The 26,709-nt window shown below is 37.7% G+C and overlaps 1 protein-coding gene across 1 annotated transcript in view; it reads left to right on the forward strand.

The window, feature by feature from the left end:
- The first annotated feature begins 17,386 nt into the window (after nt 1-17,386).
- The window catches only part of ANKFN1 (ankyrin repeat and fibronectin type III domain containing 1), a 129,963-nt gene continuing 120,640 nt past the window's right edge, over nt 17,387-26,709 (forward strand). The window contains exon 1 of the mRNA XM_039562486.1: nt 17,387-17,653. The gene's annotated coding sequence lies outside the window, so the exon portion shown is untranslated. The remainder of the gene's footprint in view (nt 17,654-26,709) is intronic.

Genomic DNA, 26,709 nt, shown 5'->3' on the forward strand with positions numbered 1-26,709 from the left:
CCTCATCATTTGCAGGGTGGAGTCTGTGTAAACCTGGTTTCTGTGAGCCGTGTTCTCCCCCCACCCCAAACTCAGCCGGGGATGATTCTCAGTGCAGCTGGTGGCTTTGGCCTTTCGTGGATGCATTCCTTTCCCTCAGCCTGAGATGATTGAACAATGGGTTTCCCTTTATCTAATCAGCAGTTTGACTTTCTGTCCAAAGTCCCAGTCTTCAGGGAAGCTTCTTTGGTTGTAGCTTCTTTATAATGAGCAAAACTTTATATCAGTGTTTGAGGCATGAATTATTTTCAGTCTCTGACACATGCTTTAACTCAGCTCTAAAAAAGGGCAATTCTCATTTTGACTGCCCTTCTCCATTTTTAACAGGACAATGACGGAGGAATGAACTGTTTCCTTTCTTTTAAATAAAGTATTTTCCTTCAATCCCTTCTTCTTGAAAAAAAAAAAAAAAGAATTGTAAAGGCAGTTTTAATTTCTACTCTTCTTCTTTTTTCTTGAAAGATAATTTTCTTTTTCAATGAAAATAGAAATAAGTGATTGAAGATGGATCTTCCTCCAGAGGAAATAAAATTGGAAAGCAGTTTCTTCAAGGAGGAGTGATTCAACAAATGACATTCGTCCATTTGAAGACACAGGATCTTTTAGCATAATTAGAATGGGCTCATTTTACAGCTGAGTACTTTATGTCTCTGCCCTCCCACCTTTGGGCTGTCACAGTTTCGGAGACAGACAAGCGACAAGACACACTGGGTTCATGCACAAGAGCCCCTTTTATTGAGTCCTCCTTTACTTATATAGAGCTGAAGGTCTGTGAGGTCGATCCCTATCAGCTGAACCAGCTGCCACCCAGCCAACCAGCCAAGAGCTGCTTGCGTCCCCAACGGCCTGGGCCTGCTCTCCAACAGTCCACACTGGTCAATTACATAACCTACTGATCAAGGTACTTACATAACTGAAATTATGTCTTAGTTATTTCAGTTATAAAACAGGAAGTTATAAAATGGGATTAATTATTATTGTGAGGCCTTCAGGTCAGCTGCTGACTACCACAATATTGGGTGTTGTCTTTCACTGTGCTGTCCAACAGCTGCCTAGAAAACACTGAGGCCAAGTGTGAGACATTGCATGTCTCAGTCTTTCCCTTTTGAACCATTTGTAGTTCTGGATCATTGGAAAGTGCATGCTTTAGATAAGCAAAATTTAATTATGAATCAAATGGGCAAATCCTTGCTTAAGCAGTTGACGTTCTTCCTACTTCCCATCCCCTTCAGATTTGAAGTACTTAGTAATTTCTTCCTTTAAATTCTAAATACTGAAGTCTATAGTTCCTTGTAGAAAAATGCTTGTACATTTTCTTCCAGAAATTACTGGAAGTATGAGTTTGGTCTTTGTATATTGCATGTGAAGTGTCCCTTTGATGTCTTTTAGATTGCACAATACCATGCAAGTGCAAATTCTTTCTGTAAAACTGCAGTAATTGTCAGAAACTGCAGACACTGCAATAAACTGTTGGAGGTGGAAGAAATCTCTTCTTGCAGGGAACAGTTAATTTCAATTTGCCCCAGAGGAAATGGAAGGATCTACATGCTTAGCATTAAAGAAATTATTACACTGAGTATGGATTTCTTAGTTATAGAACTCACAAAACAACAGTGTCTCGATGTGTATTTATTTCTATATTTGCCTGTTAATTTTACTGTATTGAAGACCTTTTCAAATGACAATGTGTTTGTAATGCAAGGGATGGGAAAGAGTGAACTGGTACAAATTGAAACACTTCTACTATTTTAAATAGACCAAGAAAGATTTATTTCAACTGAAAGTCTGATTAATTAATTTTAACCTTTTCCAGGTTAGAGATTCTGTCCAATTCTTTTAAATAATTTGCCTGTCTAAAGATCTTTTCAAAACAAAATTACTGTCAATCAGAACAGTCCAACTGATTTTTCATTATATCTTTATTGTAAAGCTGAACAGAAATGGCTGCCAGGGGATTTTAATCTGTTCTGGTGAAGTTTACACTTTTCAAATAGTTTACAGCTGTATGAGCAGGAGTTCAAAGAATCTACTTGTCCCATAGAAAGATTAATATGGTTTTTTTTCCATTTTAATACCAGAAGTCAAGGCTATTCAGTGTCAAGAAGTTTTTCTACACTGAAAATGTACACCTGTAGGACTTCACCAAGGCCACACACAACTCATGCTGTACAAGCTGGTCAGGGCTGTATCCCTGATATCCAAAGGCACTACAACTAAGGATACCAGAGTTTAGGATCTTTTCTTCCAATATGAGTACAGACAGATATTCCAGATCTTGATTCCTCATCTGGGAAATGAAAAGAAATCTTTTGTTCCCTCAGATGGAATCAGTGTATGAGCCAGAAAGCCTACTCCCAATTTCAGTAATATGAAGCACTAAATAACTACTAACTATGCTGCAAAAAGATGTGTTTTTCTGTGTCATAAATAGCCTGGAAGCTACTCAGCTCTACTTCATTAATAACAATAATGATTTACTGTGTTAGAATCTGAAATTATTTCAAATCTGCTCCCTGCCCCATGAAACTTCAAGATGAGGTCTGGCACAAACAAAAGGCTGCTGCTACAATGCACGGAGATGTGCAGGAGCCCCAGCTGGTGAGCATTTCATTTATTAGCATGCACCAGTGAAAGGCCCATTTTGTCTGCAGTACATTAGAGCAAGTAGGAAAAACTAATAGCTTTGACTTCAGGAGGCCAGACAGTCTGTAGACAAGCACTGTGCAGATCTCCAGACTGCCCCACGAAGGCTCCTCAGTTCTTGCCCTCAACACTCCTATTATTCCCTGGCAATTGCTGCCAGTTGGCTTGGTAACCATGGACATACTTGAACAGCTGAATTCTTCCCTCAGTTACACTTGGCACCGCCACGGACTTCAGGGGAGCTACAGGGTGTAACTGAGGGCAGAACTTGGCTCCCGGCATCCACTACAAACCAGGTCAAGGCCACCAGTTGCATTTTTACCCTTAATGCTTTAATCCATAGCATTAGCAAAAGGAACCTAAAGCATTCACTGTATCACCTTGCCTGAGAAAGCCCTCGGTGTGGGCATAAGAAAATGTTGTGCACCAAGCTCTGTCCAAGTGCCAGCCCATTTCTGTGGCAGAAGCCCATTTCTCATACCTGCAGTGTGGGCTCGGTGTCACTCATGCTGCACCGATCACACTGAGCCCAGCCAGAGTCTGGAGCTGGGCTTGAAACACTGCTTTGTTTTAATCACATATTTTTAATTCATGAAACCGAGCTAAATATCCTGAAACTAAAGGAGTGTTTTTTCATGCTGCTATAATTTGTGAAATAATGAGACATTTTGGTCTGTTAACTCCTCTTAAGTCTCACCACAATGTTATGCTTTGACTTCATTTGTGGTTGCAAAATATTTACTTTTCTCTTTAGCAGATTATATGAAGTTGTGTATTTTGTCTTGGGAGATATATACATATATTTATATATATTTAATCTCAGTAGAAGCTGTTAGTAAAGCTACTTTTGTGCTCTGATCTGGTTTTGGATCCTCTTTAAAAATATTTACTAGGATAATGTGGATTTATTTGCTGATGTGATCTTTTCTCAAAAAAGCCCCAAAAGGTTGACATACTAATCATGTGGGGTTTTTTCACCATACAGGTCATATGTACACAAAGAAGTCCTCACTTGTATGGGGAACAAATTCATCAAACAAATATTTAGTAATATTAAACCTTCTCTCATTGGAGATTATTAATGGAAGGTGGTATTTCTAAAATTGCCAGAGGGAGTTAGAATCTTAAGCCTTCTAAATGTCGGAGTTTTTACTAGGTCAAACTTCAGAATAAACTAGGAAGTACTGTCTACTTAGGATTTAAACAGCAGGACACCTGGGCTTACTTCCTTTCCTTTTCCATCAACATCCAGTCATCAAAAGACTGATCATCACTCACTTATCAGCTGAGCTGCTATCCAAGTAAAATTCAAACAGTGAATATCTGGTGCAAACCTGAACAGCTACAGCATTCAGGACACTTCTGATTCCACATTTGAGTCACCTGTAGTTACACTGTTGCTTATGCAATAAGACTGTGAAGTAATTAACAATTTAATTAATGTTTGTAAGAGGTTATGATATCTTTTGAGAAAAACAATTGTGTATCTAGTCATAATTCTCTGCCCCCACACCTCCAGTGACAATTCATATCTGACTTCTTCAATGTCTGGGAATGCCCCTTTGTCCGGGTTTTCCATGGTAATTAGAGACAGCCAGTTCCTCTCTCTCTTCATGCCCTATCAGCTTAATGCCTTGATGTCTCCATCAGTGTCATCATCTTGAGGACTTTTCTGATCTCCTTGCAGAGTCCCTGCATTTTCACAGGTAGCTTTTCCCATAGATGGTGTTTTCCTTGCTTATACTGAAAGGCAGTTCAATGTTCTCACCATAGTGAATGTTGCTGTCTCCTGTCAGGATCTTAATTTTTCATGACTTGTCAGTCTGAAGATGCTGCAATTCCTGTCACTTAGCTTACATTTTCTTTCTGCCTGACCTGAAAGTCTAGACTTGAGAAAAGTATATTCTCGCAAGTCTTTAGGCACCTAAAGAAAGGCACCTTTTTACATTAAAAAGGGACTTAAAGAAATAATGCATCTAAGTCCTGTTGACTAGCAGTGGAAAAGTACTTAAAATATTTAATAACTTCTAACAGTTTAATTAGCTGCTCTCAAGTGTTATAAAGTCCCTAAAACCACTTTTGAAGATAACAATCTTTCCTTTTAACTTGTGCATTTTTTCCAGTTGTGGAAGCAGAGAAAGGACCCAAAAATAAACATGAATGATATACACTTTAACATCTCTCTGTGTTGGAGAAGCAGGATAAAGGAGGGGTTTGTTGTACTTTCTGTTTGTGGACCTGTGCTGTCTTTGAACCCCAATTCCAGCTATCGACAATCTGCAACTGAGAATCTTTATACCAAATATCTATATTGAGGAAGAGACTCCTAAAAAGATAATAAAGTAATTCAAACTGGGCCTAAACTCCACTTTTTTGGTGTTTTGGTTTGGTTTTTTTTCCCCAGAACTTAGAGATAACATAAATGCCTGACCTTTGTTTTCATTCTGATATGGTTTTAAGGCAATTTGTGGAAGGGAGAGAGAGGAGGGAAGAATAAAAGGGAATTTTTCTTTTTTCCATGAGACACATCTTGGAGAAAGATGAATTAATTTAGGAAACAACAGATGGATAGGTCTTCCAAATGTCTCGGGGTTTTTTGAGTTTGTGAGGGAAAACATGTTTTGTTGTTGTCTTTGATACCTACTACTTTCTCCTAGTAGAGTCCCAGGACTTCTGAGACTTATTTTCCATAGGAGCCACAACAGTTGGATTCAATGGGAGTCTGACACTGGTCTTGCACCTCCAGATGACAAAAGTCAGTTTTGCTGAGAAACCTCAATCTGGTGATTCTAAAGCAAAAAATTAAAATCTTCACTAAAGAACTTGAATACAAGCACTGAGGTGATCTTACAATAATCACTTCTATTTTCATCAAAGGCTTTCGGGTCTAGCCAGGGATTAAATCCTACATAGTAATACATACCTTGGGAAAACATGCCCAGAAAATTCTGGACTAAGTGAAGTGAAACACTACATATTCATCCTGCTTTTCAAGGAGCTTAGCCAAGGCTTCCTTTTTTCCAGTGGTAATTTTCTTGGATGCAAAGAAGAACAGCAGATGCCTACAAAACTTTTACCATGCAGTGCTTTGTCAGTGTACTGCAGAGGGCAGCATGGTAATATTGCTGAAATTGTCTATCAAGTCCTACAAGATTCCTCTGATTTTTCACATTAAAAATAAGCCTTAAATTATTTACTAATAATTTTACGCAGAGAAGTCATCAAATACGTGAAAATAACATCTGAAAAAATGCTGTTTGGACTTCTTAGGTAACTATATAAAGTGAGTTATAAGGAGATGAAGTTTAAATTAAAAATATTAAAATAATATTAAATAAAAATATCTTTCGTTTTCTTTAAAATATGTTTTTGATTATTTTCATGCTCAGCCTCAATTTTGGATGAGAAAAATGTTAATATACTTACTGCAAGTGTAACTTTTTCTGTATTAAGTGCTTTCTTCAAAGTCAAAAAAATATATGAAACATCTGCTTGATAGTAAATGCCATAATTTTTACTATCTAAGTAAAGTAATTTAAAAAAAAATCAAACTTCTAAAGAAGTTTTACTTCACAAAATGTTCGCTGTGCTCTTGGTGCTTCTAGATACTGCAGGCTAAGAAATTATTTGTTTTGGTGATTTATATTTAAGATAGATCTTAATGAAAAACACAGTTCTTTACAGTACAGAAAAAAACCTGCAAAGGGTCAATTACAATATTTGACAAGATCATAATATTGGAGTAATATCCCCTTATCATGTTCCTTAGTAAATTAATCTGGCAGGTAGCCAGGCTCCAATTAAAAGTGTGCATGTGTGTACCTACAAGAAGTATGCAGGTGCCAGAATGTTGAACAACAGAATCAATTGCCACCAGCACAGTACCATTAGAAAACTATTCCTCAAGAATAATATCATATAAAATTACAAGAGGATCGTATTCCAGTTGTTTTGATAAAGGGACTACAATATGGGGCATTGTTTAGGATTTTCAGGATTGGCCATAAAATGCTGAAATTAAGCCCCAACCCATATGTAGTAGAAGGCTTCTTATAAATTTGTCATCAAGACAAATGGGAATCCCTATATATTGCAACAATTAAAAAGCTTATGGAGTGTTGATTCTCTTATTATGGATTTTATCAGGGTTTTGTTGAGTGAAGTAGCAATTAAACTAAATATGCTGTTCCAGAAACCATTTGTTTCTACTTAGAGCAGACTATACTGAAAGAGACCATGATTTGCATTTCAAGACATGGTTTAGACTTTCTCTTCAGTGGTTGTAAAGAACCTGGCATGGGTCTCTCACAAGTGATCTGATGAAGCCAAAAATCTACTTTTAGATCAAGTTTTTAGAATGCTGAGTCTTATGCCTAACACAGCAAGTGCCTTTCCCACGCAATTCTTAGGTCATTTATGATGACTTCAATAATCCAACGTAGTCTTGAAGTTGAAGGAAGTCCTTGTGTTTGATGGGCTTTGAAACGAGCCTTGCAGTCCACAGGTATTTTTCATTCTGTAAGTTTTTTCCAGAGTAGTTTAGACACAAGAAAACTTCCTAAGGAATTTTGGGGAGGTTACCTTTTCCTGTGTAGGTTTTAACTAATCAGGATCTTTGGAAGAAAAAAGTATGCAGATCACTTTTGTGCCAAGGCCTTTCCAGTCTGTCCAGTGCCAGGGCTGTACCAACACAGAGCACCCAGAGATGGTGCAACACTTTTGCCCACAGTCTCCCCCAAAAGAGGGATGTATTTAAAGAAGGATTACTCTGGGGAAAACAGTAATTACAATCTGTACATAATTAAGCTTAGAGGAAGGTTGTCTAAAGAGAGTATCTTGCAAGGGAAAACACATTTTCTGCAGTCTGAAAAGTCATAGACACTGCCACAGTATGTTTTTGACAGTTTATTAACTTTTTCTGCTAGAGAATTTCTGCTATCTGACCACAGACATGAGGATTTTTGGCTGAGTTCTGCTTCAGCATTTATCTGTGTCCTGCAGGTCCAGCAAAGCTGCTTTCATTTCCCTTTGTCCACATGCTTGCTGTGAAAATAGATTTTAATAGCCTAGCCAGGAACTGTAATTTATACCACTCAAACTGCATACAACATTTGCTGCCCATGTATAAATGTGCATCAACCTGGGCAGCTACAGCATTGCTTCTCCCAGTAATAATTCATGTTTTATGGCATCTACAGTAATCATAGCATCTAATAATAATCACAGTGGACATGTAGACATAGAAAAACGTGGCAGAAACAAATTGTGAAAAAACTATATGGTAAATATGTATTTAACTGATCCCCTCAGTTAAACAGCAATAAAAATATTCCATTATACAATAAAAGTAAGAGTGTGGATTGTCACAGAGTGTCAAGAAATGCTCTTGAAGACATAATATTCTCTTCAGACATGAGGTCTGTATTCAGGTCCTCTCATAAATATTTTTTGTTTCACAGAGGAATAACCAGCTTTTCTATGCTTTTTTCCTCCATGTGTAAAACTTGTCCTCTGTCTGTTACACCAAATCAAGATTGTTTGGGACAGAGGCTGTGTAATTGTATCTTTGTAGAACCTTGTAGCAGCATTGGCTGATGGCAGCTAGGGCTGCTGAGTGCTATGTGTAAAACAGATGTTCTTGGATTTGGTTTGATTTCACTGCCAACATTTTGGGTCAGCCCCTAAGCTACTTTAATTTTTAATTAAAACACATCAATAATACCCTTTGAGTGCTTACTTCTCTGTTGTTTCCAGCTACACGCTATTTTTTTTTTGTTCCCATTTACACAAAATTTAATTTTCTGGTTGTTATCTGGAGCATTTCCACAGTAATTTTTTGCTTGCTTCTGTGGGTATGCTGACTTTCTCCAAAAGACACCTGCTCTGAAGTTAAATCAGACTCTTTGACACCTTCTTATGCACTTCCCCCGTGATTTCCACAGAATAAAAGCATTAGTCATTGGCCTGCAATTATCTTTAATCCACTGGTACTTTCCTTGGACCAGCTGCATGAGGTGCAATGAACAGACCAAAGCAGACATACGGCATCAGAAGAGTGAGCTACGCACTCTTATACACAACTGCACGTGCATCACTTAGCTACAATACAATTAACACTCTTGCCCCAAAGAAATTATGATCCAGGCATTCTGCAAACTTTAAACAAGTGCTGTGTTTTCTGTGTTGCCGACTCTCTCATTTCCTACCAAGAATCCTACAACACATGACATCTGCCTAAAATCTCATCTCTGAAAGTCGTAAATCTACATGAGAACCTCCAGATTCATTTTAGGGAAAAAAAAAAAAATTTTCTGTCCTTGCAAAGAAAAAGACTGGAAAACACGACACAGATGTTTCCTTAAGGCTCAATAAACAGAAAGCAAAGTAAAAAATACCTTTTTAAAAAGTTCTTTCGTTTAAAAATCAATTTTTTGAAACTTAAAGGCCAAGCTGATGATGTTTTAGTACTTCAGGTTGACAGGATGATCAGTGGGACTATTCACAGAGTATAAAGATAAAACTGTGCAAAAGATCTTTGTCAGATCTGGGCCTACAGCCAGCCTCTCACTCCCCAAGAGCATGTCATATGGCACTACTTCTAAATTTGGCTCATATTTGTTTTGGTGAGTACAAAATTTGTCTAGATCCAAAGCCTGTTCTGCATCTACCATTTAAAGTTTTTCCATCACATGTAGAAACCTCCAAATAAATAAAATTTACAAAGACGCTTTTATCTGGATGTAGATGTGTTTATAAGTAAGAGTGAAAGCAAAACAACACTGGGCAGGGATCCAGAGGCTGATACCTGAGTTATAAACTACCACTGATCACAGTATTTAGTAAATTAACTAAAAATATCTACCTCAGTTTCACTGCCTGAAGTCAGATAGCATCCTCCTCTTCTTGCCTTGACTACAATTTGCCCCCATAAAGCCCCAGGGAATCAAGATAAAAGCAATGGCAGAAACTGAATGGGATAATTTCCTTCTTCTCCAACATTTTACATGTAATGTTGGCAGGTCAATCTGCAAAGTAACAGTTAGCAAAAGAAATCTTTGATAATGAATGCATGTCTCACATTGCAGCCTCATCCTCTCCCCTTATAACTGTTTATGCTAAATCACTTTTTATTTGCCACCTGGAAAAAGCCAATGCCCAAGATGTGGATACACTGTGCATGCAGTGCCTCCCTTAACCCCTTCCAAACTCCAAAAAACTCAGAAAAAAGGGTGAAATTTGCTCATCTCTCAATAAAAGCACAAAATGTAAAAACCGAAAGAAAATAACTGCCAAGCAAAGAAGGGTTCTTTCCCTTAACCTGCTAATACACACAGAATATCACATAAATAATCCCCCTCCTCTGTCCCTTCCTGAGGGATTCTTCCTTCTGTGAGCACATTTTGCTCTGAACAGAGGGGGAAAATGACACCAAAATAGACAACATGGCAGTAAAATGTCACCCTGGTCCCAGAAGAAACCTTGGCCCTGTGACCAGACCATGAAAACCCTGAGGAATTTTCTAAGCAAGGGCCTGCAGATCAGTGAGATGGCAAGGAGATAGCCCTCCTCTTGAGATCAAAAGCTGAAGGGCACAAAGCAGATTTATAATCAAACCTACCTGCACAAAGAATGGAGTTTGTGGTCCCAGCTCGCCTCAGCACAGCCCTGAGGCGCTGCCAGCCCTGTGGCCATCATACCGGGCCCTGAGGGAAAACTGCTGTCACCTGAGGGAAGACTGCTGTCACCTGAGGGAAGGCTCCTGTCCTGTCACTTCAGGGAAAACTATTGTCACCTGATGGAAAAAATGCTGTCACCTGAAGGAGAACTGTCACCTGAGGGAAAACTGTTGTCACCCGAGGGAAAAATCCTGTGGTGTCACCTGAGTGAAAACTACTGTCAAACGAGGGAAAATTGCTGTCACTGAGGGAAAACTACTGTCATCTGAAGGAAAACTGCCTCACACAAGGTGACAAAACTACTGTCATGTGAGGCATGTGCTGGAGTGCAGGGAGAGGAATGCTTCTGGCAGGCCACATTCCCAGTAAGTTTCTGAAATATTTGTACAACTTAGTGTCTCCTCTAGGTGACAGGGTAAAGCAAAGGCAGGGAGGATGTAGAAAGGGGATGTATTGCCAAAAATAAAATGTCATTCTGAAGGTGAGAAAGCTCAGAAACCAGGGACAGAGCTGTAAGTTCATGGAATACAGCGTGCTCTCCTGGACACTAAATAGCAGGGCCTTAGCGGCCCAGTGGATTTGTTTGGGACAGCAGTGAGTCTTTTGAGGAGTTAATGGTGATAGAGTCAGATTTCAGACTTCTTTCTTCTTTACTGCACTCCTTCCCCCCAGATCCTCCCCAGGGCTGGAGGGCAGCTGTGGGGTGGGATCCAGGGCAGGGCTGGGCTGGGGGGCTGTGGATGTTGGAAAATGTGTGGGGTCCTGGGTGAGCTGGGACTGCACAGACACTCCTCCAGCCTCCACAAAAATCTCCACTTAAATTTTAAGATGCAGTTTTGAACTTCAGCCATGTGATGGCCACATTTAAAAATTCAGTTCCAGATAATGCTGGTGGTGTAGTGGCCAAGATAGTGAGACCAAAATGTATGCAGTCAGAAAACCCTCTATGCAGTCCCACACAGGAGGATGTTTGTGTATGGGGCTATTTTGATTGTGTAAATATTTATTTCAATACCTCTCTGAAACAACTGTATGATGTAACATGGAGAAGAGGCAAAGGTTTCATAGTTGAGGTGGCATTTCAAATTTAATGCTCTGGTCCCGTGGCCTGGGGTGTGGTGGCTCTTTGGCACCCATGGCCTTGAATCCCAGAGCCTCAGTTCTCACTGCAGCTGGGATGTGACCCCTCAGAGGCTTGGAATAAATGTAGCTTTGCCTATTTATACTTGTACACAACATAATAATATAAAAATAGAAATATTATACCATTATAGGAATATAATAATAGAAATATTATTTCACACAGTTTGTGAAAGAATTAGCCATGGTGTGGGACAGGTGTTAGCCAGTCCACCTCCTAATTTCAATATTGAAAGAAAACACACTAGAATGTATTTTGAAATTTGTTAAGTTTTTAGATTTATAAAGAAACGTGGAAATCTAATGGTAATTTCAAATAGAAAAAGGTAAGACACTGCGTGTGGAAAGTGGGTGCAAAATTGGCATTCTGAAATTTTTCAGATTTAATTTCTTCTTAAATAAAACATTAAATAAATCCTAATTATTTTCTTGGCTCTTGCAAATTTATGTTCTGAGCCTTTGATTGAACCCTAAACCATTCTGGCTGAATGGCTCATGGTCTGAGCCTTTTACCTGAGAAATGCAGACCTGCAGTGTTTTTGACCTTTTATATATTTTGAAAGTATTAACCTTCAAATGATTCAAGAATATAATCTTAATGGATGCAATTTCCTCTTGCAATTTTCTTCTGACATGGCACATTCAAATGTTGTGGGACTGACTGTCATTGTTTGTACTAAAGTTCTTTTGCTCCTACCATAACCTCAGGACTACAAGGGCTCATTAGCAGGAAAATGGCAGTGTTACTTCAAACAGCATGGTTCCTTTTAATTGTCTTGAGACAATCTGACCATTTTGTAAAAGGAAATCAAGTAAGTTTATTGTTGCCAAAAGATCTTGGGAAATAAAAGGAAAAGAGGTTGCAATAGTACTGAATTAAAAAAAAAAAACAAAACAAAACCAACAGATATGTTACTGCTAAAATTTGATAAGATCTGGACAATTAAAAAATCATACCTCTTTGGATTACTTTAAAGTTTCTTGGTGGTATTTTCAGACGTTGGAATATTTCTTTTAAACGTAATACAGAAAGTCTGTTTAATACTCTTTCAGCAGAAAGTAGTTTATCAAAGACTTTGGGACAGTCTCATGGAATTTCATGAGGATCTAAAAAATCAAAAACTTGAAGGAAAACTATGACTTAATTTATAATGTTTCAGAAGTTTGGGGTGGGAATTTGGTTTTGTTAAAAGCTGGTTCTTTTGGCTGATTTTTTCTGTTCAACTCCATGTGTATGTGAAATAATGCACAAGAAGAGCTACTTATTGTTCATTTTTAAATTTTAATCTCTTTGAATGTTTGATCAATAAAATCTAAAATGACCTGTCTTCACTTTGGCCACTATGAGTTCTAGTATTTGCTCATATTTAATAGTGAAGAAAAAGAAAACATGCTGCAATTATTGCTAACCCTTGCTTTCTTCTTTCACTCCTTTTTCCTCTTTCCTCACCCTCCGATGTGACTGTGGCATTTACAGCTGAGTCAGAGATGGTTCCAAACTCTGGTACTTATTTTTGGTTCATTAATTTTTGGCAAAGAAGGGACACTTAATAGGTCTGACGTTCCCGGCGAGGTGGTGATTGATCAAAAGTCAGCACAGTCAATGTTGTTATTTTTTCCAAATTTGTAAGTATGTTATTCCCTAGAAGCCCACAAAAACAAAGCAATTAGTCTGGCTTGACAGGAATGATGGTGGCTAAACCAGCATCAGAAGAGAAGGGATTCCATGGGATTACCTTTTCCCTATCTTAAGTCTGCCACAGTCTAATTTACAAAATGACAAGGTAATGCATGTTGTATATAAAGTACATTATCTGTATAATGCCAGCTGTGCTCTTCAGGAATGTGACATTGTGAAAAGAGATTTCCACACACCTACAGGAATGAGCAGACACTGTGTTTATTAGCATAGAAAAATACAATCCTAGATCAATAACACCCATTCTCTCTCTATTTCTTCCTGTTTGTGCTCTGTGTCTGTGTCAGCCTTGCTCTGAGCCAGTGTTGTCAGGTGTACTCACCAGAGTCTGCTCAGTTGGAGCTGTGAATACCGGCCCCAAATAGCCTGCTCTTCTCAGGTGCCCCAGCAGTCAGTAAGTGCCTGCAGAAGGTACACACAGTTATTGGCTGCTGGGGTCGAGCTTCCCCACTGGAGATGAAGTTGTAACTGGCATGGGGCAGTGGGAGGCTGTCAGCTCTCTGGAGAGGCTGGTTAGTGAGGATCTGGGTGGTAAATTCAAATATTCGGGTGCTAATCCAGCCTTAAGCCACTGAGCTACTGGGTACTTTCATGTAGCCAGTACCTTTCCTGTGACTTGATTCCCCCATCTCTGAAGTAGAATCATGCTGCTCATGAAGTGGAAAGATTAGATATTCTAAACAAAAACCATTATTGCTCTTATTGACAGGGAAAATATCCCAGTTGGATTGATTTGGGATTTCATAATGTTGGTAATACGCTCCTGAATAAGGTGATGCTGCAGGTGGGTGGTATTCACCTTTGCACAAACTAGGCTTATGTGGGACTGTTGAAATTGATAATATAAATTTGCTTCATACACATTTCAGTAATTCCACTTTGAACTTGTGGAAGATTCTCTGTGGGTGTTGATCAGGTCCCAAAGATTATATATAATACAATATATATAATTGTATAATAGAATATATAATATAATATAATATAATATAACCCACCAAAAACTCTGGCAGAACTTATTTTCCTTCATTTGGACATATACAATGACTCAGAAAATTGAGAATGTCCATTTTGGTCTTATCTCAGTATGTTTAGTGTCTCCCTAATTCTGATAACTGTATTTTGAGAATATGAGGTTTTGAATGAGCCCTGAGAAACTGTGCCTCCAGGGTTAATGAAAACAGTAAATGAGTCTGGTCTGATACCCAGCAAAGCAGTTCTGGATTGCCTGCTGCAGCTGGTAGACTTCCAGGAGGAGCCAGAAAAGGGAAAACTCAACTTTGTTTAGGAATACAGTTGGATGACAAAGGCATGGGAGCCTGGAATTTCTGTCCGAGTTTTCCTGCATTGTGACAGATGCAGGAGGACATTACTTTCTTTGGATGTCAATGTCTGACTCATTCTTGTCTGAGCCTTAGTAAAGCTGAAGAATTGGTGCTTCAGAGAAGCAGGGAGCTGAAAGTTGTCTGCTGACGTTAGATCTTGAAAGGAGTGAAAGACTGTTTATTATTTGAACTTCAAGAAGAAATGAAAAAAATGTTATCTAACTGTAGCGCTGAGTCATCTTAGCCTGGCAAGTGTTAGGAGCTGCTTAGGTCAGCTGAAAGACTGGGAAGGAAAATAGTGACTAAAGAATTTTCTTGTGTCAGCAGAGGGTCTCTGCTGCAGTATGGACTGGGATTTAGAAGTGGAGATCTGAAGGGGAACATTATAAACAGCAGCTGCTTTAGAAATTGCCTCATTCTTTTGCTTCTGATGATTGCATAAAGTCATAGGAAATCCTGCCATAGCCATCCCTTCTAATTTTTCAACAAGCAATATTCACATCTCTGTTATTTTCTAGCCTAGTTACAATACATAGTGCTTGTTTAAGAAAAACTTATATATTCTTTCCTTAAATTTGCTTCCTCTCAAGCACAAATTTTAGACGCATCTAAGTGATTTATAAGCCTAATCTGCCTGAATCACTCCTGAAAGTTAGACCTGACATTTCTGCAAGTTTTATCTGTGGGCTATTGTTAAAATGAATCAGAATATAATTTTTCAACTTCTTTGGCTGAAGGTCTCAAGAACCTTGTGAACTTCTAAATAAATAATTTTATTCTAAATGTGAAAATATTTATTGACCCTTCCCTTGTATGATGACATCAGTATGGCTTGCCCTTGGTGATGGGAACAGTTTGGGAATTTTTGACAAAAAATTTGGAAAAGGCTTCAGCTGGGGCTCTCAAGGCTTCCTTTATTGCACATTGTACTGTAATTCCTGTGAGGTCCACTGACCAAGCCCTTTGCCCTGAGCCTTGAGCACAGTTTGGAGTGTGCCTTAACACCTTGTTTCATTTTGCATTCTAAAAGGGTCTCCAAGTGGCAACTACTTCAGTGTTCTCTTTGCTTTTTGCCTTCTCCCTGAAATAGAAGACACACCATGTTCCATTGCTTCTTCCAGCTATACATGCTGCATCTCCAGTGTGCCAAGATCTGCTCTATTAATAGTTGTAAATAGCTCAGCTGTGGGAGGATTTTCTTTACCTAAGTTGTGAAATGGTTTGTCTTCTATCAGTTCTTTGCATGAAGCAGAAGAAACAAAGATTTACAGGAAAGTAGGTTCTCTTTAGAGTGCACTAGAAGGAAGATCTTTCATTCAAACAAGGGATACAATGATATTTCCACCAGGTTCTTTTCTCCTCCCTTCTCCTTTAGTTTATTAAGTATCTGGGGGATGAAAACAGCCTCTCACTGGCGAGACTTGTCCATAGAAGGTCACACTTAAACCCTTGTGGCTGTAATTATTTTGTCTCCTTGCTCTCCAACACTGCCATATGAATGAGGTCATGGTATTAAGTGATTCTAGCTGCTTAATATCTTCACTTTATGTCCTAAAGGACTTCCGGCACTTGAGCACTGTGTTTGAGGACTATTAGATAGGAATCTTATCTTGAGAATTTACTGACATTGTTGGATTTATATCCTTATGTGTTTTCTGTCTTTAAGTTATTATTTCTCTCCAATAATACAAATGATCCAAATGTCAAGATTCTGATACTGTGTATTCTACAAGGAGAGTGAGGGGCAGAAATCCCATCTCATAGATTTAAATTCAAAAAGGTAATACCCTCTTATAAAAGTTGTGTTATCTCAGTCAGATTCCAATGCAGAAAAATTAATCAAGTCACTGAAACTTTTCTTCTGCCACTGTGTTTAACATTTCTTTCTTTTTTCTCTAAAGTGTCAGGAAGTGGTGCTGAGCTGGCAGCAGTATATACCATCCCAGAGGAGGCTGTAAAGTAAGTGTTAAAAATGTTTAGTCCTGTCTATAAAAATTAGTTCTACTGAACTCTAAAAAAGTAGTAATGGAACTGCCTCTTCTAGCAGTTTTTGTGGTTATTAAGAGATGTTAGTGCATTAATTATGTTCCAATGGAGATTTAAATTCTAATCTGAACTCTCCATCCAAATTGAATGTTTTCTTAACCGTAGCACTATCTGATAAAATTTCTGTGAATTCCTTTACATAGAATGAAATTTACCACTGTATAAATAAGTAGGCTTGTGGGAATGATTATTGATTTATATAAATTAATTTTGAGGAGGAGGCCTCTTTTGATAGAGAGCTTGCCTTGAAGATTCATGTTACAATTCATCTGTTCACTTGTTTCCTCACAGAAGTTATTGTAATTAAGGTATCTCATACACTAGAATAAATTTAAGAGACTGTGTTAAAAAGATGGCCCTTCATCAGAATATCAGAATTATTTACTGCTATTCCTTCAAAACAGAAATTTTATTATTTAAATAGTTACACTGCTTCTAATCCTCATGCAACATAATTGTCAACATGATGGTGCTAATATTAACAGAGTAATTTAACTTATTGAAGGGAACATAGTATCTGTCAGGAGCATTTCAGCCTTTGCTGCTCTCCTGGAAAAGAGAAATAGAGAATTTTTCCTTTTATTAAGACATAATTTCACTTTAAAGGAACATCTATTTTTTGAATATCATGATATTCATGAGAATGATTGCATTAAAATCCTTTTCCAGTGTTGTTGTTCCCTCCCAAGCTTATGATCAGTATTTTACAGTTTTTCTGGGGGTCAAAATGCCACCGGAGGACAGATGACACACTTCAGTGTACCCTTACCATCTAATGTGTTACTTTCTGGTCTCAGGTTGCTTTTCCTTCAGTAGATGGACACTATCAGTTGTCAGTTTCCCCTCTATTGTTTCTTCGCTGCAGAAGCTCAATAACTGGGAGATGACAGAGCAGCCGTGCTGCCTCTGCTCGGGGAGCAGGAGAACTCTGATAGGGATATAAATTACTGGAAGAGTGTTCATCTCAGGAATTGCAGACAGACAGAGCAGCTCTGAGGAAACGCAAACTGTCAAAGACGGTTTGTTTCAGCTGAGGCTTGAATAACAGCAGAAGTGAAAAGGGGCAAAGCAAACTGGAGTCACTGTATGTAAGTATTCTCAAATAATTTCTTAGACAGTTCACTTATCTGATGAGCAGATTACTACATGCATTTCTAGACACTACTTTTCATCTTTGAAGAATGAAGATTGCATTTCATTTAATGTGATGCATGAGCAGATTATTTCTTTGCTGTTCTCTAAATATGTAGAATATTTTATAAGAAGAATGGAAATTGAAATATTTATTGGGGAGAAAACACTTTTGTTATGCCTTCCAAGTAAATGCTACTATTTTAAACCAAGTATATAGTGATACTATGGTGTGTGGCCAATACCCTTTAATGGGCTGTACTTATAAACAAGTAATCATCATATTAAAACTGGGTGTTCATAATTTCTTTATGCAACTGTTTATATTTCTACTGTTTTCTTCAAGAGTCATTTTATGGGAGGGTGTTAGCTTACCTGCATTCACACATGAGCAAACCCCGTATTAAAAACTGACAACCTGGAATGAGTATGCTTAGAGTTTTTGACAGTCCAAGACAAACCAGGGGGGTTTTAAGGAAAAGTTCTTATTTCCTTTGATTCCCTGCAAAAGGTTGGGGGGGGGGGTGGGGGGGGGTGTTTGTCATAACTAAAGAATAAGTAGTTTTGGGAGTTATCAAAAACTTTAGGGGACCTGTTTTGAATAGAACAAATCAACTCCAGCCAATGGGAGATTAAGGAAGCTAATTAGGATTAGGTTGCATTGTAGTATCGCACTCAGACTGCTATGACACATGGAATAAAAGAGGATCGCTTGGATTTTCTGAAAGCTGGTTATTAACCTGCAATTATTTCTCAAGATGTTTTCCAAGCACTGTTCATTAGCAACAGATTCAAAGCTCATGTACCTTCTATAGCAACAGCACTTCAGGTTTTTAGAACATTTATATGGCACTGCAACAGGCTAGATTTTTTTCATGTTTCATAAACTGATTAAGATGCCTTTTGGAAGTGAAAAAGAGGGATATAAGTTTACATGTGTCTGTCTTCTCTGAAAGAATTTGATTTGACTGTATGTTGTCAAAGGCTCTAGATAAATAGTGATTCATGTAACTAAATAGTCTCATGGCGACTGCTCCTCTGATGGAAGAAACTTGGCCTGCACATGCATGTTACAATTGACTGTCTTGGAAATAGCATGACATTCTTGTCTGTACTCTTTCCACATACAGGATGAAGTAGTACTGGTTTCTTCTTTTTAAATCTTCTTTTTGAAGATTTTAAGCTGATGATAAGGAAAGTTTCCACAGAACTTACCTAAAACTTTGTACTGAGCTCAATACAAGCAATGACAGAAGGGTAGCCAGTAATTCACCGAGGAATTCATACCTGTTTCCTTCGTTTTCGATGTGATGGCATGTCCAATTACACTGAGCCTTTACTGCTAATCTCAACAGGCCCTCTCTTGCACTTCTTGCCTTTATTGTTCCTGCAGCTTTCCTAGTGTAGAGTTAGTGTATGATGCTATTAAATGTTGTAAATATAGGTTCTTACAAGTATTTTCTGCATTTATAGAATAAATTGAGGACTCCTTGTTCAGCCAAACTGAATGATGACGGAGAATGTTCCCTATTATTAGGGCTGATTAGAAATCCTTTCCCCTAAAATCAAATTAGTTTTGGTATTTTTACTGTGAAATCCAAAACCTACAGCTCTTTTTAGATTTTAGGAGAAACTTGGTCTCCCCCTAAAATAAGACAGATTTTTGTTTTAATGACAACAAATTTCCCCACAAATTTATGACTGAAAAAGTTCCTATACAAAATAGCATTAAACTTTCTCTGTTAGCTGTATTTAGGAAATCTTGCAGAGTTTAGTCCATGCCAAATTCATGTTGAGCTCTAAACTGTTTTCAGTGTATACCTGGAGAACAAATCAATACATTCAGCGAAACTGTGGAATACATATAAAAAACTTTTCACAGCAACTGTGTTAATTTTGTGTTAATCATAAACTCAGTAATGCTTGATGTAGAAAACTCATTACTCTCTAAGGTGAAGGAATTGGGAATTGCTAATGTTTTGATTGCAAGTTTTACTGTTCATTATCATTGCAATACTGTTCTTGTGGGCTCTATTTATCAAAAAAAGAAAGTATCAATAATTATGGTCAGACAGGGTTAAACTCACAACTGAATAGATTAACTAAGCTCTATCCAAAATTTAAACCCATTCTTTCCCTCTCTCTTTGCTCTTTCCAATGTTTGTCAATGCCCTTTCAGTACCTCTGTTAGGGAGGGAAAGTCCTTCTGTAGGTGATAAGTTTGGGGATGTGTTTACCTCCAATTCCAATGTTCCACGTGCAGTTGAATATACCTTGTAGAAACACTTCAGAGACTTTAAAGCTTTGTTTGTTACAGAACTGAAACTATCAAAACTAGCAAACAAGTTTTCATTTAGTTTTCCTCATAGGTTTGGGGTTTGTTCTTTTTTTTAAGGTTTATTGTAATCTGAAGCAATCATGTAATGCAGAGAAAAATCCAGATCCTCCATGAAAGCAAAGATTAGATTAGATTAGATTAGATTAGATTACATTAGATTACATTAGATATCTGCAGCAAGAAGCCCTTGTGGAATATTTTTATTGGGAGTTCAGGTATTTTGAAACCATGCAGCTAATTAATTTCTCCATTTTAATATTAAAAATTATGCATCTGGAATATGTTGTCTCTCTAAGAAATAGGGAGGCCTGGGTTTCAATCTCTTTGAAAAGATCCATTTATTATAAAAAGTATTATATTTCCCAGGCACTATTTTTGAAAACAGGATTCAGGTCTGTGAGGTCATTTGAATTGCCAGGATAATGATATTACTAAATGTGTTTGTGTGTGATTCTGACATAAATGACAGACTTTCACTAAACTTGGAGAACTATTCTTATGCTTCTGACTGTTTCGGTAGCCAGTGCTTGTGTGATTCAGTATTAGCCAGCACTGGTTTGGTGTGTGGCTGGACAAGGGTGAGAAGAGGAAAAGGGCAACCAGAAAATAATGATTGTAAATTTATTATTTTTCAAATAGTTAGAGCTACATTTTAGTTTATTTTCTTTTTAGGTGAACAATATTTTATCAACTGGAAATTATTTGTGAATCAGTGCAAAACTTCCCTATAGTTTATAAAAAAACCTAAGCAGGAATGTTGTTCTACTATGTTCCCCCCCTACTTATGCAGAATTTCTGCTTTGCTACCCAAATGTACTGCTTAAATGGCCCAGCTGATTATATGACTTGTTGCAAAGACTATTAGACCTCTTTAAGTGGTATTGCAAAAATGCAGGGAATACTGAAAAAAATACAGGCAAGGTAGCTCTGCTGATGTTTAACAGACACAAGAAAGTTTTCTACTTAAAACACAACTTTCTATCCTTTTATGATATCTGTTATAGCCAGTCTCCAGCATTTGGATATATTCACGAGCCCAGTAGTGGATCCTCTGTTTTCAACTTTGAAAAAACAGAGTGGAAACTCACCAGAAAGTCAGATGAAAACATTCTGCAGCCTACAGCAGATTCTGTGCTACGTGGCCTTTGAGCTGCCCGAAGAACAATTGGGAAGTGTGGGAATTGCTCAAGAGAAGTCGTGAATTGTTTTGGGATTTACTCAACATATTCTAATTTTGGATGAAAGATGTGATTATGGAAGCACATAATAAGCATTCTCTCCTACACTCACAAAGAGTTTGTTTTCAAATCATTCTCTGTTATACATGCTCAGATTCTGTGGCATTATATCAGCCCATTCGCATGCTTCAGTCAGGTTCCAGAATGGATTCCTAATGATGCAGTGGTTTTTTTCCTTCTAAATGAATAAACAAATGGAATTCCTACCTGTCCTACAAGTACTACTGTTCTTGTGACAACGGTTGTGCAGTGAAGCTGGATTTGTTTCAGGGCAATGCCTTCCACCCTTCCTTATTGCACAGAAAAGAAGCGAAGAGCACAGTTTATTTGGACCTATAATCAGGTGGAACCTGTTTCTCATGTTCTATTGAAGAATGAGTAGAGAAGACCTCATGGCAGCAGTAGGTGGGGATGTTTGGCCAACCTCCCACCCAGGTAGACTAACTGAATTAAGACCTTGGCTATGTTGAGGCCCCAGTCCAGCAAAAGGGACTTGGTGGCACAATGGGGTGAATCTAAATCAAAATATGTCAAAGATGAAAAAATATCGTAAAATTTTCTGAGCTATGGTAAAACCCAGAGGCTTTTTTTTCTTAACCTAAGGGAGCAGTTAAAAAGGTTATTGCATTCAACAATTTTTTAAAGCACTTTTGCAATCATGAGCAAACCTCTGTATCAGTTGGCATCACTTCTTGGTGTCCTTCATTAAGGGCAAAGAGGTAAAATAAAAGCATAGAATTAAGCTCAGCGATCCAGAGCACTGATTCATGTCTTTATATGTAAAATTTATGCCTTCAAAAGTTCAAATTTATATTTTCTGAAAGCATAAATGGCTATTCTACTTCTATCATTATCCTTGTATTTTTCAGTGGCTATAAATGTGGTTATTAAATCTAGAGTGTGTCTTCTGCAGTGGTTTCATTGTCCATATATAGATATCAAGACAGCTACAGACTACTTAATGACAGCCTTTTTTAGGTCCAATGAATGTGTCAGTAAAGGAAACCAAGAATTTCTCTTAATAAAATCGTTTTCAGCATCCTTGAGGACTCATTAAGTGATGTCTTTAGAAGTCATATTCAGTGAGCTAATTAACATGATCAGAATGTGCATTCCTTCCTTATGATTAATTTCATAGCACCAAAAGGAAAACTCTAGGTAAAAGTCTTAGTGACACTAAATACATAGATCCTTATATTCTGTGTTGGAATGCATGACACACTGGCTGCAGTTTGAATAACTGTTTAAAGTATTTTGAAAGCAGCAAGGACATAATTCAACTTAAGTTCTCACTTTCCCTCAGCAGAAGTACACAGGGCATTAAACAGCTTGGGCAAACAGTCTGGAAAGTTACGTTGCGGTTCATCTTGTTACACTTGGTGCTTTATATGTAATGGTGGTTTTTGCTCTGAGTTCCACTCAGTAAACCTGGGACTTCAGCTTTTTTATGGAGACATAAAAGTTTGCAATACCTAATCTTCTTTATTGTGATAATCTACTCACCGTGAGGCAGACAAAGCATATGTAAGGAATAAGGATCGCTTTCATCACTCTTATAGGTTTGGCATCTCAGAGATTAAGAATACTAAAATATTAACCACAGGAGAAATTTTTAAAATTTTTTAAACTGAAATATGAGTGACACGACCTATTCCTGAGGCACTTGCATTGAAGTTTATTGGCATGGTGATGTTTTTTTAGCATCCACATGAACATTGCTCTATAGTATTGTCCTGTAGGGTATAAAATCAGTAGTGACACTCAAGTATGCTGTTTCCTTTGAATTAGTCTAATCTTGGTTTAGTTGACTGAACTATACTTGAGTTATTGGAAGACAATAGCCTTTGGTGATATAATTTGAATGTAATAGGATGGAAAACTAAACATTGTATTCCTTAGTGTCTCTGACTGGAACAGATGAATGGGATGGAGTTATTGAATACTGCCTAAGGAGTTTGGCAATGAGTTCTTCAGAGAATTGCACAGCTTAAATATTCTATTTTCCTCTGTGTCTGATGTGGTGCACTGACTGCCTGCCCTTCTTACTTTGCTTGAGCAGACGTCTTGTTTCAGCTATGATGAGATACATCAGTGTAGCTCCCACTAATAGTCTCTGATTTCTATTTTGTTGCTGGTTTATGTCAATCAATCTGTCTCCATCTGGAGATCTCTCCATGTTTGGAGAGTTGGCTGTTGAAACACTTCTAGCTGAAGCCATACTAATACATTTCTCTAGCTTAAACTCTACCGATTTTAAACCACCAGGTTCATATGAGAATGAATGGAATTTGGTAACTGAAAGGGCTTTAAAGGTATCATCCCTGGGAAATAATTTTTGAAACAAAAATGTTAATTAATTGTGCATTACAAAGAGATTAGCTTTCTAAAACTAGAAGAAGATACAGGTCAAGTAACAGACTAATGATGTTCATTTGCAAATAATACTAATTATTAACTACTTAAAAGGACTAAATTGCATTCTTTTCAGTAAAAAATTATTGATACATTTGGCATTATGGCACTGTAATAATAAAAATAAGATTTTAATGAAAATACAGATATCCATTCAGATTCCTGGTTATTGAGCATGTTCTGCCTGTGGTCATAAACAACTCTTTAAAGGACTAATATATTGATTAACGACCACCATTTAGGTGTTAAAGCTGACAAATCTAAAAAAAAGCCCAACCACCAGATCAGTACACCAAGGGTGGGTTTGATACTAAATAAATCTGGGATCAAAAGAGTGGTCCTGTTTGATTTCAGCACTTCTGTTGTTCCATTTCTTATTTAGAATGCTACGCTCTCTGTGAATTTTATCAGAGAATGCTACTTTATGGGACACTTTAGTACAAATTACTGTCTCTAAAGTTTTTCCTACAGAGCAGAGAAGGGAAGAATTCAGCTATATGTTCCATCTGTACTACTGCATTCCTCAGAATGTTCCATATGTTTACCTTTATCTGACTTTAGATTTTGTGCCTTTGTGGCTGCTGGCAAGAGCAGTTGAATTCTTTCATGCCTGTTGCTTTAATAAGGAATGTGAAGCCACATACACAGTAACATGAGAACACAACAGTGTGAAGCAGAAATAATCCCTGATGAGATGCGTATCTTGAGTAGGGATTAGGAATGCTTTGCACCCAGTTCTTTATTTGGACTGTTACTCTGAAAAATTCCAAAAGGGGGCAATCTTACCCTCTGCCTGGAAGCTATAAATATAATTCAACTGGGAAAATACAGCACACTACTTTCCAAGTTCTCATTTACCTTAGAAAACTGAAGGTTAGTGCAATGGTGAAAACAACATTTAAGGGTTTGGTTTTCTTTTTGAAAAGCAAATTTTAAAAGAGACACTGGATTTTCAAACTTTATTAACTGCAACAGTATGGATACATGTGGTCACTTTCAAATTGTGATGGATAAAATTATCTGATGCCCTTACTTAGAGTGAAAAATCAGGGTGTTGAGAGGGAGAAACATTAAAAAGTAATATATTAAATTCCTTATGGACATATGTCAAACATGCCTATGCTGGAGATTTAGGGAAAAACAGAATCTCAAACTCATCCTCCTTCACCAGATGATTGGCGCTTACGAACTTGAGACAAAAACTCTGTGCTAGCTTGGAGAAATGGAATTTTTTTTTAATAATTTCTTATCTTTCTGTAGTGAAGTAGAAGAAATAATCTGTAGCCATGTGCTTGCCATTAATTTGTAGTAACTTTTTAACTATATAGAGTATTTTCTGTAAGAAGAATGCCTATTTTCTTTCTATATGCTTCTTCCTCAGCAATGTGTTGTTGACCCATCTTTTGTAATTTGATTGCAGCAGTCATTTAGTTCCACAAAAAGAAAATATTTAATGTATATGATATATATAGATCTACTAGCCCCCCAAAATAGTTTAAACAGATATTAGAAAACCAACACCAAGCCAATATCCCTTGGTTGAACCAAATGGATGTTCCAAAGGAAGGCTGCAGGAAGCTGGTGAGGAACATTCTTGCTCTTGACTGTGTGGCACAGGATGCTGCAGTCCCAGCCTCGCAGTTTTCTCCAGAGACCAACCTTCTGAGTATCCTGTCATGCTCTCAGACTGAATGTCTGCCACATGTTCAGAACTCTGGTATCTCACTGATAGCTCTCTGCCTCAGAAATCAGGCAGTTATTTCAGGCCTCTGCTGAAAGAGGCCCAGCATGCTGCAGGGGCATCTGTCACTCGAGTGTGCTGTTTGTTACAGGGCAGGTGAGAACTGTGCTGGTGGAAGAAAACGGACACATACAGCTCCGAGGTACTTTCTGAGCTTGGCTTTATCTTGCATTTAGAGAACACTTCTGATGCTTTAAAGATATTCAACATTTTGAGAGACTTCTGAAGCTGATATTTATGAAATGTTCAATAACTTCTCTTTTTACCTGTGGTTCATCCCCATGACACTGGGGCTGAGTATCCACCCATGGTACACCCAAATCCTATAGTGAGTCATTACTACATGGAGCCTGGCTAAAGCTGATAGATTACCTGTAGTTAAATGAATTTCAGTTTGTGATGTTTAGAGTCTTGGGCTCCAGTCCATACAGTATGAATAAAGAGGCCCAGACTGTCAACCTGTGTCTGCTTCAGTAGGTCTGACCTCTGATTCACAGCAAAGAGGGAGGCTGGTACAGTCACAGTTCCATACAGCGTTATGGTTAAATGTATTTTCATAAGATGTATTTGAAGCTAAAATAAATTATAGCACCACTTTATTTTTATTGTGTTAAGCAGCATACATAATTTTTTTTTTTTTTACCTTGCTTCACATTCATATGATGTAGACTATTTTAAACCCAGCCACATTTTTCTCCCCTCTAGAGAAGATGACCATATCAATTGCCTCACTATCTGTTTACATTCTGGAAAGAGTCATTGGGGATTTTCTCTTTCTGAAATAAACGTTTGCTTATGGATTTTTTTTTTATTGTCACATCCATGGCATTTTTAAAGTAAATATGAGTACAAGGTTTATATTATTTTAAATGTATATTGTATTTGTCTTCCCAACACTGTGGTTTTTAGTACTGTGAATACCGTAGTATGGAGCCAGCCTATTAAACAGCCTGTTTTTGTAAGGAAACTGTTAGTCCACCTACAATATTCTATTGCTTACTGTGTTCTTCCAATATGCTTAGCATTCCACAACCTAAATGATCATTTGTTGAACAAATTCATGCTTTTATTAGTCAAAATACAGAGAAAACAGAGCCCCCCTGTTTCAAGATATTTGCTAATGCACGGTTAATTATCACATATAGCTTACTATAATTCATTTTACAGGGAGACCTCCTGCAGGTAACATACTAGCAGTTTATGAAGCAAAATAACCTCACTATAGATTAGAACTGTTTCACTACTGGTCAGACAGTTGCTGCTTCTAGGCCTTCTCACTTCACA

The sequence above is a fragment of the Corvus cornix genome, chromosome 18 (assembly GCF_000738735.6).
Source record: "Corvus cornix cornix isolate S_Up_H32 chromosome 18, ASM73873v5, whole genome shotgun sequence".
Taxonomy (NCBI): Eukaryota; Metazoa; Chordata; class Aves; order Passeriformes; family Corvidae; genus Corvus; species Corvus cornix.